Raw genomic sequence first — 14113 nt, 5'->3', positions numbered from 1 at the left:
ACAGAGGAATTATTGGCTGAGGAGTAGTTTTCGAGCTGTCTTCGTCGATGCTAATACCGATTTATATGACGTTGAAGGGGACTGAAATAATGATTGAAGTGCGAAAATGAAATATTGGACGAGATCCTGTGTTTACAAATAGTACGTTTTCTTTTGCTTTACTGGCAACTCGGGAATGTTGAGGTGATGATGTGGCAGTAGTTGTACGAAATCAAACTGAGCATGAAGGACGAACAGCCTTTCCCTCTATGAACGTTTTGACTCGTGAGACATTTTCATTTTAAGTCTCATATACAATTCGCTGTTATGGATGTAGACAAACATGAATATCTGGAACAGGAAAGAAGGTGAAAGTAAAGCAGGTGAGTACATTTTCTTTTGGTAAAAAAAGGAGTAAATATTTCAAAGATTATTTTACGTCGAAATGTATTATAGATTTTACAGCTGATTAATCGTACCAACAGTTTTGATCTGCCAGCACTTCTATTTTACATTGCCATATCGCACCAATATGGTAGAGAACAAGTCGCAAATGTTGTGAAACACATAAAGCAACGACATTTTCAACTATCAGACATACAGCGACGTACTTTTTTTTTCAGGACAATTACTAAAAGTTTCAATAGATTTATGTATCACATTCTCACAAAAGGCACATTTTTGATTGAAATTTTCTTCTGTGTATCAGGTATTCATAGACTTCACTTCACGGGAGGTGTGTCTGCCAACAACGTTCCACATTTTATATTTTGACAGGAAGAGGAACAAATTCGTTCGCTTCCGACAGCTGCATATAACGCGCAGGAACTGGCCGACGTTACTCGACGTTCTTGGGTTTTATTCTCAGATATTCTTTGTGGTGGCCTTAGAGCGAGGCTAGAGCGACTCTCATGGTCAGTTCTTCTACAGCCACATTTTAACTCCTTAATCCAAGAATATATTGCTTTCAGCGCTAGTTTAGTTCCATGAAGCTCACATAATTCAATGTCTTACAGCAGCAACAATAGTGACATGTTCTGATGGCTGTTAACAGTTAACTTGCCTTTTGTTTAGAACAATCATTATTGCTGGCAATGTTGGAGTTCCACAAGACGTGAGAACATCATTATATTTACAGCGTCAGATAACAATCCAAGTGTAGTGTTGGGTAGTCTGCAAACGTTAATTGGTATATGACCAGTGACTGGCTCGTGTTATGCTTTGCATTAAACCTTGGTTGCTATTCTGTGATTAGTCTCCCACGGTTATCGCGATTATGCTGTTATCTTCTCCCTCCGCAAGTGGCAGTAGCAGCGTGTATCGATATTCGCACCCTTGTACTATCTTTGGCGTAGCGCTTGTAGTTTCTGGCTGTGCCGTGTGCGGGCGGTTGGTCAGTTGGCGTGGAGCAACGAGGGAGTCTCCGTAGCGCGCGTGTGGCCGGGGGCCGCTGGCGGCGTACACGCGAGGTCGGAGTGTGATGGGCTGTCCCCATTGCTACAAGGTCCGTGTCCCACTGATCCCGGACACGAAAGTTGAGTCTTTACTTAATCTACATGCCAGCCCCAACTGTTCACATTGTGTCGTTGGAATTTCGTTGTGGGTTGGTACATTCCCGCGGGCAACAACGTGTGTTTTGCCGGCCGGAGTGGCCGATCGGTTCTAGGCGCTACAGTCTGGAACCGCGCGACCGCTACGGTCGCAGGTTCAAATCCTGCCTAGGGCATGGGTGAGTGTGCTGGCCTTAGGTTAGTTAGGTTTAAGTAGTTCTAAGTTCTAGGGGACTGATGACCTTAGAAGTTAAGTCCCATAGTGCTCAGAGCCATTTGAATCAGCCAACGTGTGTTTTCATGTTGGCGAAATTCTAGCCGCCCTCCTGTGGAGTTGAACTTAACTTGATTATTTTTTAATTGAAGTGCACCAGCGGAATCGTCTGCCTTGTGGTCGTTAACGCTCCGGTTACCTGCCCTGGGCTTTGGCGTGAATTCAAGCAGTGTATTTTCCTCATCGTGTTGTGGCTGTCCAGCACGGCGTGTAGTTTGACAGCTGAATGTGTAATTCGTTGTGAACGCCGATACTTTCTGCATTGTTCCATTGAACTCTCTGTTGTGCGCTGGTCTGATGAAGCGGAAGTTATCCTAACGCTTGTATTGAGAATTGTTGGGCCGACTGCCTCTCTTACCTAAGCGAGCGTTAGTGTTTTAATTCCAGGCCGACCCTTGGAGACTTCTGAGCGCCGTTTGATGTGCTGCCTTTTCTTCTTTGTCCTTGTTGTTTGTTTATGTATGGCTTCTAGCTGATTTTAAATTAAAGTTGTTTTGCCCTTAAGGCGTGAGATTGTTTGTGCCTTCAGACTGATTTAAAGTAATTTTAGGATACGACGTTGGTACCTTATAAAATTCAGTTCCTGTTTTGAGCCTTAAGTTATTGGCCTTCAGCCGATTTTAAGTTGTTTTGCCCTTAGGGCGTGAGATTGTTTGGACCTTCAGCCTAATTTAGAGAAATCTTTTAAGATAAGACCTTCTGCCTTTTACATTCTAATTCCTGTTTTTGAGTCTTAAGTTACTGGCCTTCAACCGGTTTTAAACTAAAGTTGTATTGCCCTTAAGGCGTGAGATTGTTTAGGTCTTCAGCCGAATTTAGAGAAATGTTTAAGATATGGCCTTCTGCCTTTTTAATTCAAATTCCTGTTTTTGACCCTTAAGTTATTGGCCTTCAGCCGATTTTAAATTAAAGTTGTTTGCCCTTGAGGCATTTAGCCGGGAATTAAGTTCTAAAATTAATGTTTGGCTTGCTCTGTTTTTAATAGTTGATTTACTCTTGTAATGTTTATCAAATGAATGAAGTAGTATGTTCGAGTGCAACTGACAGATACTCGTTTTAGCCCCTTTCCACAAATTAAACGATCTGACCTGTCCTGTAGGCATAGCAGAGGATCTCAGTATAATAATATGCTTCCTGGCTACATATTGATTATTTTTGTCATTTCTCTGTTCTTTTCTTTTTAGTATTTCACTGCTCATCAAACTTTTGGAATATTATCGTAAAATGCAGTCTAAGATTCTGAATGCTGTGAGGGCTTTAAATATTTTGGGTCACTGGTAACTGAGAGTAATGATATGAGAGAAGAGATACATGCTAGGATTACAGCTGTTAACAGGAGCTACTGATTAAAGTATTTAAAGCAAGAAGCCCTCGTAGGAATCTCGTGTACCGTACAGTAGTGTGGTGATATATGGTTCCGAAACTTGGACAATGACGCAAAATGATGAGGGGCTGTTTCAGAGACGGGAAAAGAAGATAATTAGGAAAATTTTCGAGCCAGTGAATGATAGGGGTTTCTGGCGAATCAGAAATAATAGGGAGATCAGAGAGTTGTACAAAAAATCACATTTCGTGACAGAATAAAAAGTATTAGATCACGTTGGTTGGGACATGTAGAAAGAATGGTGGAAAGCAGCACGATCAAGAAAGTTTTCAAAGGAAAACCAGCTGGACGCCGCATAAGACGCAGACCAAAGACCAGATGGCTAGGCAACGTGACGGAGGATTTGAGAAGGAGGGACGGAGCAGCTAGCAGAGAAGAGTGGACGGAGATTGTCCAGGAGACCAAAGGCATACGTGGGCTGTAGCGCCAAGGAGTAATTAAGTAAGTAAGTAAGTTATCTACGATACAAGATGTCTCATTGACCTAGGCAGTTCATGCATTATCAAGTTATAAACCATATACTGGACGAAGATTACTATTGGCATGCCTTGTGGCCGTTTCCCAGTCGTTTAAGCACACCGCTGCCGTAGCGGCACACCACGAACAGTCCAGTATCAACAACAGCTTCATTTAACCTGTGTTCAGAACTGGCAGTAACATGCCTTGTATAGGGTTACAACACTTCGACAAAGTCAGGACAGTGGCTTTACTTTCAGCAGGCCATACACAGCAAGATGTTGCCGATCGGTTATACGTCAGCCAAAGTGGTGTGTCTAAGGTGTGGAGAAATTAGAGACATATGGGAAGTGCGAGCGACAGACCTCTCAGTGGTCGTCCTCGTATGACAAAATCAATGTAGCATAGTTTCCTCGAACAGTCGGCTCGCAGGCGCCCAACATCAGCTGTCAGAAACTGGAAATGACTTCTCCCGGGCAACAGCAATTGTATCTCAGCAAACGGTGCTTAGAAGATTGCATCAGGGTGGTCTTTATTCCAGAAGACCAATGACAAGTTTTGCACTGAACCAACGGAACCACGGCAATCGAAGGACCTGGGCTCCAGGATATCAACATTGGACTATTGCATAATGTAGTAATGTCATGTTTGCCGAAGAGACTAGGATTGGTTAGCGACCGAACACTACGCGTGTTATGGTGTGGAGAAGTGCTAGACGACTCCAGAAAGTCATCCGTTTGCAGGTGGAAGTGTAATGCTCTTCGCGGCAATAATGATGGGATGGTGAACCCCTCTAAATTCTCATTTCGGCTGTTTGACTGGTCCCCAATAGCTCCAAATGGTAATGCTCTACAGACATGACGTCAGTTACAACTTCATCCTTGTCGATGACAGTGCAAGACCGCACCGTACTCTAACAGTGCCTTGGTATCTTTAAAGATGCAACACCAATCGAATGCATTGGCCAGCAAAATCTCTAGACTTGAATGCAACTGAGCATGCGCCGAATGTGTTGAAGGTAGCATTGCACCACATCCGAATCCACCTGACAATCTTCGGGAACTCATTGAAGCTGTCATTGAGGAATGGGATCCTCATACCCAAAGATAAACTTGATGATCACATCCACAGCGTGCCTCGCACAGAAGAAGAACTCATTCGTGTGTAAGGAGGACATAGTCACTACAAAAGAGATGTTAATAATCATCATGAGATAAAGATTTTCACCGTTTTTATTTCCATGATGTAGACTTAGGAGAGTGCCTGCTTTGTTTTGTAATGCTTCTTGTAACCAACCAAAATCTTTCTTGTTTTCAGAAGGAATTACGATCCTTTTGTTAATAAGGTATTGTACAAACCTCAGTTGGTGTACTATAAGAAGTCATTGTAGTAAAGGGGAAACCCCTCGCAGTTTGCTAGATACCATAGATCTCACAATTTCACAAAGCTGACAATCACAACAGGAAAGTTGAACTTACGCCAGTTTGTAATTGTCGTTATACACTGAAGCGCCAAAGAAACTGGTGTAGGCATACGTATTCAAATTCACAGATATGTAAACAGGTAGAATACGGCACTGCGGTCGGCAATGCCTATATAAGACAGCAACTGTCTGGCTTAGTTGTCAGATGGGATACTGTTGCTACAATGGCACGTTATCAAGATTTAAGTGAGTTTGAACGTGGTGTCATAGTCGGCGTACGAGCCAGGGGATACAGGACCTATAAGGTGGCGACGAAGTGGGGATTTTCCGTATCACCATTCCAACAGTGTACCGTGAACATACGAATGCGGTAAAATATCAAATCTCCGATATCACTGTGGCCGGGAAAAGATCCTGCAAGAACCGGACAAACGACAAAACGCCACTCGTGTACCCTTGATGACTGTACGTCACAAAGCTTTACACCACGCCAGGGCCCGTCAACACCGACATTAGACTGTTGATGGCTGGAAGCACATTGTCTGGTCGGACGAGGCTCGTTTCATATTGTAGTTAGCGAACGGACGTGTACGGGTATGGAGACAACCTCATGAACCCACTAATACGTCTAGTAACAACTCTGACAGGTGATAGGAACGTAAGCATCCTGTCTGATAACCTGTATCCATTCATGTCCATTGTGCATTCCGACGGAAGTGGGCAATTCCAGCAGGACAATGGAATAACTCACACATCCAGAATTTCAACAGAGTGGCTCCAGGAACACTCTTCTGAGTTTAAACACTTCCGCTGGCCACCAGACTCGGCAGGCACGAACATCATTGAGCATATTTGGGATACCTTGCAACGTGCTGTTCAGAAGATATTGAAACGTCCCCTTAGAAAAATTATATACGTGACTGTGCTTAACCTGACACACAATATTTTTAGCGCAACGCAATCTGACTTTCAAAAATCCCTATAAAAGAATGGCCCTGTCTAACATTAACCTATACGTTTCACAAATCACTTACCTCACCAAAAATCTTCGTTACTCGAACTACTGCAATACAGCGAGCGCCACTACTGCCAGCTAAATAAAAGATTCAAACTACTGAAGGGACTAACTACTGATAGGCATAGTTAGCAAATGAAAGACTTTAATAGAGAACAAACAACGTATTTACCTCAATAGTGTTCAAAAGTCATAATGTATATAGCAGTTCATGATATCCAGTATTGCAAATTTCAAAACTCCGCCATCTCTCTCCTCACATCCTCCACTGCTGGCGGCTCACCTCCAACTGCGCAACGCTACGCGCGGTTCACATCCAGCTGCCCAACACTACAATGGTAGGCAACAATGCAAACTAGCCACAGACTGCACACAGCACAGACAGTGATTTTCATACAGAGCGCTACGTAACGTTGCCAATAAGAAAACCTAAACAGCCTACTTACATAGCCACCATGCTCCCCACAAAAAATTTTACAAATTGTTTTGGGCACTGGCCAATACAGATTTGAAAAAATTTTTCATAATTACAGTAAGAAAAATATCAAATGCACACACTTATTAATACAATGTTGGTCAAAAGCTAAAATTTTCTCACAGTCCATAAAGACAGTCCTGATCATTCATCACAGTGAAACTGCCGTTTCTTTTCTCAAAGTCTGAGCAGTAAAAGACAATGCACACGGAAGTAGTGGATTTCCATGCAGTCTTGAAGAAGTAGTGTTGTCCTTCCAACGGAAAGACAGTGCTGACTCTTGACATGCTGACAGGTAATGGGCCGCAACAGAGCAAACCCGCAGCAGAGTCATTCGACGTTTTGAAGAATATTGCTAGGTAGGTCATCACAGAGCAGACCCACTGTAGTCCTGGTAGAGATTACGGTATTGGTGGGCCACCAGAGGCGCAGACCCACTGCAGTCCTTGTAGAAATAATGGTATTGGTGGGTCATCAAAGATGCAGACCCACTGTAGTCCTTGTAAAGATGGCCAGCAGCCATCTGCTGCGACTGTGCAGGTGCACAATCACCATCGAAGAGTCTTGCAGAGAAGATAGCAAGTCCATAAACCACCACTTGTGCACGCACAAAGTTTTTGGAATTGTCCTTAAAAGTCTTGCAGACAATATAGCAAGTCCATAAACCACCACTTGTACACTCACGAAGTTTTTGGAATTGTCCTTAGAACCAGCAATGCTGTTATCCAGTCCCTTGCTGAAATAGTAACACATGTGCAAACACTAACTGTCCCTACTTCTCACATATTGTCCATATACTATGACCAACAGAAATGTATGCAGTGAAATGGACCTTACAAGTTGATAATATGATGAACTGGTGGCAGTTACAATTTTATAACATGAGAATACAATTACAAAGGTACAAAATACATCATTAAAAACATAACAATACAGATAATATTTGTAGTAATACAGGATTTACAAAAGAATAGAAATAACATATACATCAGTGTTACAGGAATTATGACATGAGTAGATACATAAACGATCAGAATAAATTTTGAAACATCAACTTCACACATGAGCATTAAAACGAAACAGAATAAATAATGTCTAACATCTTTACAAAGTAAATAACATATTATTAATGCAAATTATATTTGAGGATAAAAGTATTCCCCATCATAGTGAATGTAGCTTAGTCTTAGAAGAAGAAAAAAATCTAGAAAACTACACAGAGACAGGAAGAAAACAAATACACTAGGGTACACAAACACATAGTGGGATAAAACAAAAGGAAAGTACAGGGTTTGTTTTCAGTGTAACATTTGGTACTGCAGTCCAACCCAAAACTTCATTCCATAGATCATTCCTCTTATTTCGACATTTGCTCCAGCCAAAAAAAAATCCTATCCAAGCATGCTTTCTATATTTATTTCACATATTTCTTACCTCATTATTTATTTCCGAGAAAATCCTACCTATACCTGCTTTTTGTACATTTTCGTATAACTTCTCAATGCATTTCTTCCAATTCATCACAACTCATTCTCTTATAGGCTACCCCCTCTTAAGCTAACTTAAATCTACTGAGCTCAGATGCTAAACTAAGGGACGAGGCAATGCAGCAGCATAAAACAATTAATACAAACAGCAATGAAAAAAATGGAAATTGTCAAAGCAAGCTGCATAAATCTAAATTACCAAGCAATGCAACATTACAACTAATATGAGCCAATGTGCAGCAACAAGAAAAATAAATCAGTAGAGAAACTAGCTTAACAGAGTAACACAAAGTGAAATTTAGTAGCACTATGCCTGGCACACAGCAGCAGCAAATGTAATAACTTATATCTAAACATGACAAAGCTCAAGCAAAAAAAATATTACACTAAAGATGGCCATGTCTAATACCTATGTCACATCTTAATACTAGAGTGATGCATCACAATTTACTCTATAAAAGAAATTACCAAGTACTTGAAAAGAAAATTCTGTATGCAATTCCTGTGAATGGAAATGTGTTTTTGTGCTCCTTCGGTTTTTTGAAGCACATCAAAGTTATTCTTTACTGGGTCTGTAGGCATAAAATATTTATATTAGTACATCTATAAAATTTTATTTTAACCAATGCTGCAGGGCAGCTAAAAACTAGATATTAAACAAAATGAGCAATCTCTCAACTAGAAAGACAATAGATGTAAAATATCTCTCATCATTTCATTAGGCATTTTAGTAAATATCATAAATTAAGAGCTCCACAGTGTAATCATATGTTTTCAATTTCGACCTTGTCGTTTTTGCGATGCTTTCTACAAAGGAATGTCAATAGCGAGGATAATGGCCTCTTTTTTTTCCACCTGTGCCTCTGAAAGGCACTCACTAATGACTTGTTCTCCCGGCGTCTGACACAGCTGGGTGCCCACGACGCATTACGTGCAGGTGGTCACTTAACTTTCTTACGGAAATATTTACGACAGCAGTTTCCACTACAGTGAAAGTCTCATACACAAAATTTCACGGGTCGAGAATTTGCGTTGCAAATGTGTAGAAACAAAATCTTATTAATATAACAGTGTCCAAAAAATTTCCGCCGGCATTGTGATACATTTACGCATTTACACACATTTCATAACTCTTACAAGTACGATTCTTGGTTTCCAACAACCTTTTTCAGAAACCAGAGTCCCTAACCACTACTCATTATTCCTTACCTTATTCGTTGACACTTCTTCAATATTTCATCGTAACAGATACGTAGCATAATCAAATAACTCATATAGCATCAGCCTATTAATCATAAACATACCGCAACAGCATAATACACATAGTCATCGTAATAATAACATCATAACACCTCAGTCAACTCTCAAAATCGTCGTAGCTTCCTCCAATAATTTCAAAACCTAAAAAAATTCTCTGCTTATATCAAAAGTGTCAGCTACCTCAAACGTACTTTAAAAATCATGATCTCATACCAAATACATAATTCAAAGCTCTCATAGTATCACAATGGTTCTGAAAAAAATATGAACAGTTCACAAAGTACAGACAAAATGCAATTTCGTAAGTGTGAAGTTACCCAACTGTGTAATTGCGTAAACACCTGTCACTGATGTAGTAAAAAAAAGTTTATCTCTCAGTTAAATGATCAGATAGCTGTGTAATTTGTGTGTTAGAGAAATATGGTACCGACGTGTAAAGTTGTATAAGCAAATACCATATTAGCTAGGGCTCCTTGTGCTTGCCAAACACATGGTACACAAAGTAGGCGTGTACCCCCTGAGGATTAATGTAATTATACCCTCAGGTGTTACAGATTACAGCAATGGAATGAAATGAATCACAAAAAACTTTCTTTGTAATTCAAAAATCTTTAAAAATAAATGTTTTAAGTACAAAATTAATCACTGAAATGCGTGTCCTGTAGCGCTAAATGTGCGTCTTGTTGTATGATAATCTCTGTGGAAGTGTCGTAGTTATTTTCATCCGAAAGCTAAATTCTGCAGAAGCCAATGTACTTACCTCATGATAAACAAAAGTGAAATGCTTTGCGTATAGATTTCTCAGTTATTACGCTTATTGTTGTGATGGTGAAAGTACTGTGCTGTAATGTATTGTTGTGCTACGGAAAAGGCTGTCTCCTAGTAGCTATACCACAAAAGTTACTACTAATACATGTTTTACTTTACAGAAGAATTCAGAAAAACTGTGCAGATATATAACAGATACACCGCAAAAGCAACATTGTAAATTGTCACTCATTAGTAACGTCGTGATATAATCGTGCAGCTGTCACATAAACTAACCACTGTGTCATCTGGTATCTCTCAGAAAGTACTTTAATTCAGAATGTATTTTCAAGTAAACCAAAATGTTGCATTAAAATCTCATTAGCAGTACTGGTAAATGTTCTAAGTATGTGAGCCTTATAGTCGTTACGTAATCGTGCAACTAACAAGCAAGAACGCACACACACAATAACACTGTGTTGTCTGTTCACAATAACAATGCATTCGTAATTTCTGTTTAAATAAGTTCTCTTGGTTCTTGACTGGATATTTAACTTCAAACATTGTTGCATGGTAACAGTTTCTAAGTCTGACAATGCATACTAGAAATGTGAAGTGAAACGTTTTATGGCAAAGACAAAGTTAAAAAACAGATTATCTTTCAAGAAACGGTTTTACATGTGAAATGTGGTGTAAATCTTTACTCTTCCTAGTACGCAGAGTTTCAACTTCAACCCAATTATCATGTGGTATACGTCGGATCCTGTATGGTCCACTGTAAACTAGAAAGAATTTGTGACTCAAGTGTTTCTTCTTATGTGACAATGAATGAGCTTTAATGAGAACTTTCTGACCAATATATAATTTCTTTGCATTTGCTTTACCGTGTAGTTTTCTCCTTTTGTTTGCTGCAGATTTTATATTTTTAAGAGCCAAATCAATTATGTCTTTGTGTCGAAGTTTACGTGTATTCGGGAAAGGTACAAGCTCTCTGATTCTGTTCGGTGGTTCTTCATTCTTTAGTACAAGAGTAGATGGTAAAGCAGTGGAATCATGAGGCATTTCATTCAGCACATTTTGAAATAAGTGTAAATATCTGTCCCAATGCTGATGCTTTCTGTGACAATAAAGTCTGCAAAGCTTATTGATTTCTTTCATAATCCGTTCAGATGGGTTACAATGTGGTGAGTACAATGAAATAAAAACAGGTTTGATTTTATTATTCCGAAGCATGCGTGACCAAACAGCAGATCTGAATTGCGGTCCGTTATCTGAAATGACTTTAGCAACGTGGCCAACTTCACGTAAGAAATTTTTAACAAAGCCGTTGGATACAGACCGTCCAGTGGCTTTACGTAACGGAGTGAAAGAAACATATTTTGAAGTATGTTCAACAGCGACTAGAACGTACGAAAATACATTCGATGTTCTGACAAGGGGTTCCAAGAGATCAACAGCAGCAAATTCTTTTAATTTAGAAGGAATAATAGGAAACAACGGAGCACGATGTGAGATAGTAGATGGTTTCGCTTTTTGACAAAGTTTACAAATAGACAAGACTCTTCGAATTCTCTTTTCCATATTGTTAAAATAACAAGTCGTTCGAAGAATATGATAACATTTTCGTGGACCAAAATGTGCGTAGCTGAAATGAATGTACCAAATGAGCTTATTAACAAAATCGTCTGGAATGCAAAGTACCCATAGCTTGTCATCAACAGTGCAGCGTTTGAAGAGTATATTGTTTCTAACCAGATAATAATGCCGAATCTGAATGTGTGTCTTTTCATGCCATTTACTTTTGATGTCTTTCCAAATCGGATCTTTATCTTGTTCATGAGCAATGTCCTTTAAAGATGTTGTGATGAAGTTTTCAAAGGCGACTTTCTGAATGTAAAGAATACTGAAATTTTTCTCGAGGTTGCCTTCTGTGTTACTTTTCTCAAGCCCAGCCAGTGCGCGTGACAATGCGTCCGCAACAATGTTGTCCTTGCCGGGAATGTAGATTTCTGTGAAGTGGAATTCTTGCAGAAACCATGCCCAACGTTCTAAACTGTCATGATTTAATTTTGAAGACATAAGAAATTGTACTGCACGATGATCACTGTATACTTTTACGTGCCTACCAGAAAGAAAGAAACTGAATTTGTTAAATGCCCAAACGATAGCTAAAGCTTCTAATTCAGTAACGGAATAATTTTTTTCAGATTTTGTTAGCACTCGGCTAGCAAAAGCAATGGTTTTCTGAATGGTAATGTCATTTTCTATGGCTTCTTGAAATATATGGGCACCAAGACCGACTTTAGAAGAATCCGTGCTAAGGCAGAAATCTTGTGACAGATCTGGATGAGCTAGTATTGGCGTGTTAAGTAGCGATTCTTTCAAAGAATTGAATTTCAACTGTGCTTGTTCGTCCCAGTTCCAAATAGTATTTTTTCCAGTGAGAGAACAAAGTTTTGGTGTAACAAGAATTTGCATATTCAGAAAACGACGGTAAAAATTTACGAGACCTAGAAAACTGCGGATCTGTTTTTTTGTGGATGGAACTGGAATGGCTCTGATTGCTTCTAACTTTTCAGGATACGGCTGAATGCCTTCAGAAGAAATAATATGTCCCAAAAACTTCACCTTTGACCTACCGAATTCAGACTTTTCCAATTTAACTGTAATTCCAGATTCTGCAAAAATACGTAACAAACTTTGAGGATGCGGTTATGTTGTCCCCATGAAGCTTCTGCTATTAGAATATCGTCCACATATAAGGTGATGTGACGTTTTAAGATCTCAGGTAATATGGAATTTATCCCGCGAATGAATGCTGCCGAAGAAATGTTCAAACCAAAAGGAAGTTTCCAAAACTGATAACAAACGCCGAAACAAAGGAAAGATGAGTATTTTCTACATTCTGGATGAAGTTTGATCTGATAAAAGCTGGATCTGAGATCAATGGAAAACAACACTTTTACATCATTAAAATTTTGAAGAAGTTCTTCCAACGTTTGCAGCCTGTCTGTTTCAGGAATAATGATAGTATTGATTTGTCTCGAATCTAAGACAAGCCTGATCGATCCATTTTTCTTCTCAACATCATGTAATGGATTGTTGTATGAGCTTACTGCAGGCTCAATAATGCCCTCGTCAAGCATAGATTGGATTTCTGTTCTAACATGGTCCCTATAATGTGCTGGAATTACGTATGGTCTAACACAAAATTTAGTATGCTCACGAACACGAAATTGGTATTGAAATCCCTTGATTGTTCCTGTTTTGTGAGTAAAAACTGTGGAATGTGCTTGTAAAATCTCAATGTCATTACAATTCTCAACTGTTTGAATTTTATTCTGAATTAACTCATTAATTTCAAATATGCCGTCGATATCATCCCTGTCAGTACTTGCAGAGTGATTGTTAGTGTCTAGTTCCGTAGAAAATTCCGAACTGTTGTCTAACAGAAGGTAAAGCCGATTAATTTCCTCATCATGGTTTCAGAGCCAATCTTCAAATTTCAAAGCTATTGACTTACCTTCCTTCTATAAACTTATTTCAGCATCGTGAAAGTTTAAGATTGCTTTGTATTCATTCAAAAAGTCTACTCTCAATATAATTTCTGTCGACAATAATGGAACAATGAGAAAGTTCATAAAGAAGCTGTGGCTTTGGCAAAAGAATTCTAAATTGGTTTGTTGGCGTACATCTACACTTTTTCCAAAGATTGCACCTTGTAATTTAATCTTACGTAACGGAAGTGTGGGGCAATCGTTCGATATGTTGCATTTTCTAAAAGCTGTTTCACTAATTACTGAAATGGGACTGCCAGAGTCAAGTACTGCCGTAAATTTTACGTCATTTACAGTAATGTGAATCACAGGATATGCAATGATGTCATGTTTTACGTCGTGTTCCTGGAGTAAGATGTCCCTAATGTCTTCCATTTTTACATAATTACTAGCTACGGCAGCTGCGTCGTCAGTTTCATAAGTACGTTTTGTGGCTGCCAGCGGTATGAGTCATTGCCTATTGTGTCTTTGTTTGCGTGCTTCGTTATTGGGATTTGGAGACCTAA

This window comes from Schistocerca cancellata, chromosome 5 (genome assembly GCF_023864275.1).
Source record: "Schistocerca cancellata isolate TAMUIC-IGC-003103 chromosome 5, iqSchCanc2.1, whole genome shotgun sequence".
Lineage (NCBI taxonomy): Eukaryota > Metazoa > Arthropoda > Insecta > Orthoptera > Acrididae > Schistocerca > Schistocerca cancellata.
The sequence above is the reverse complement of the archived record's forward strand: the minus strand, read 5'-3'. Positions refer to the sequence as shown.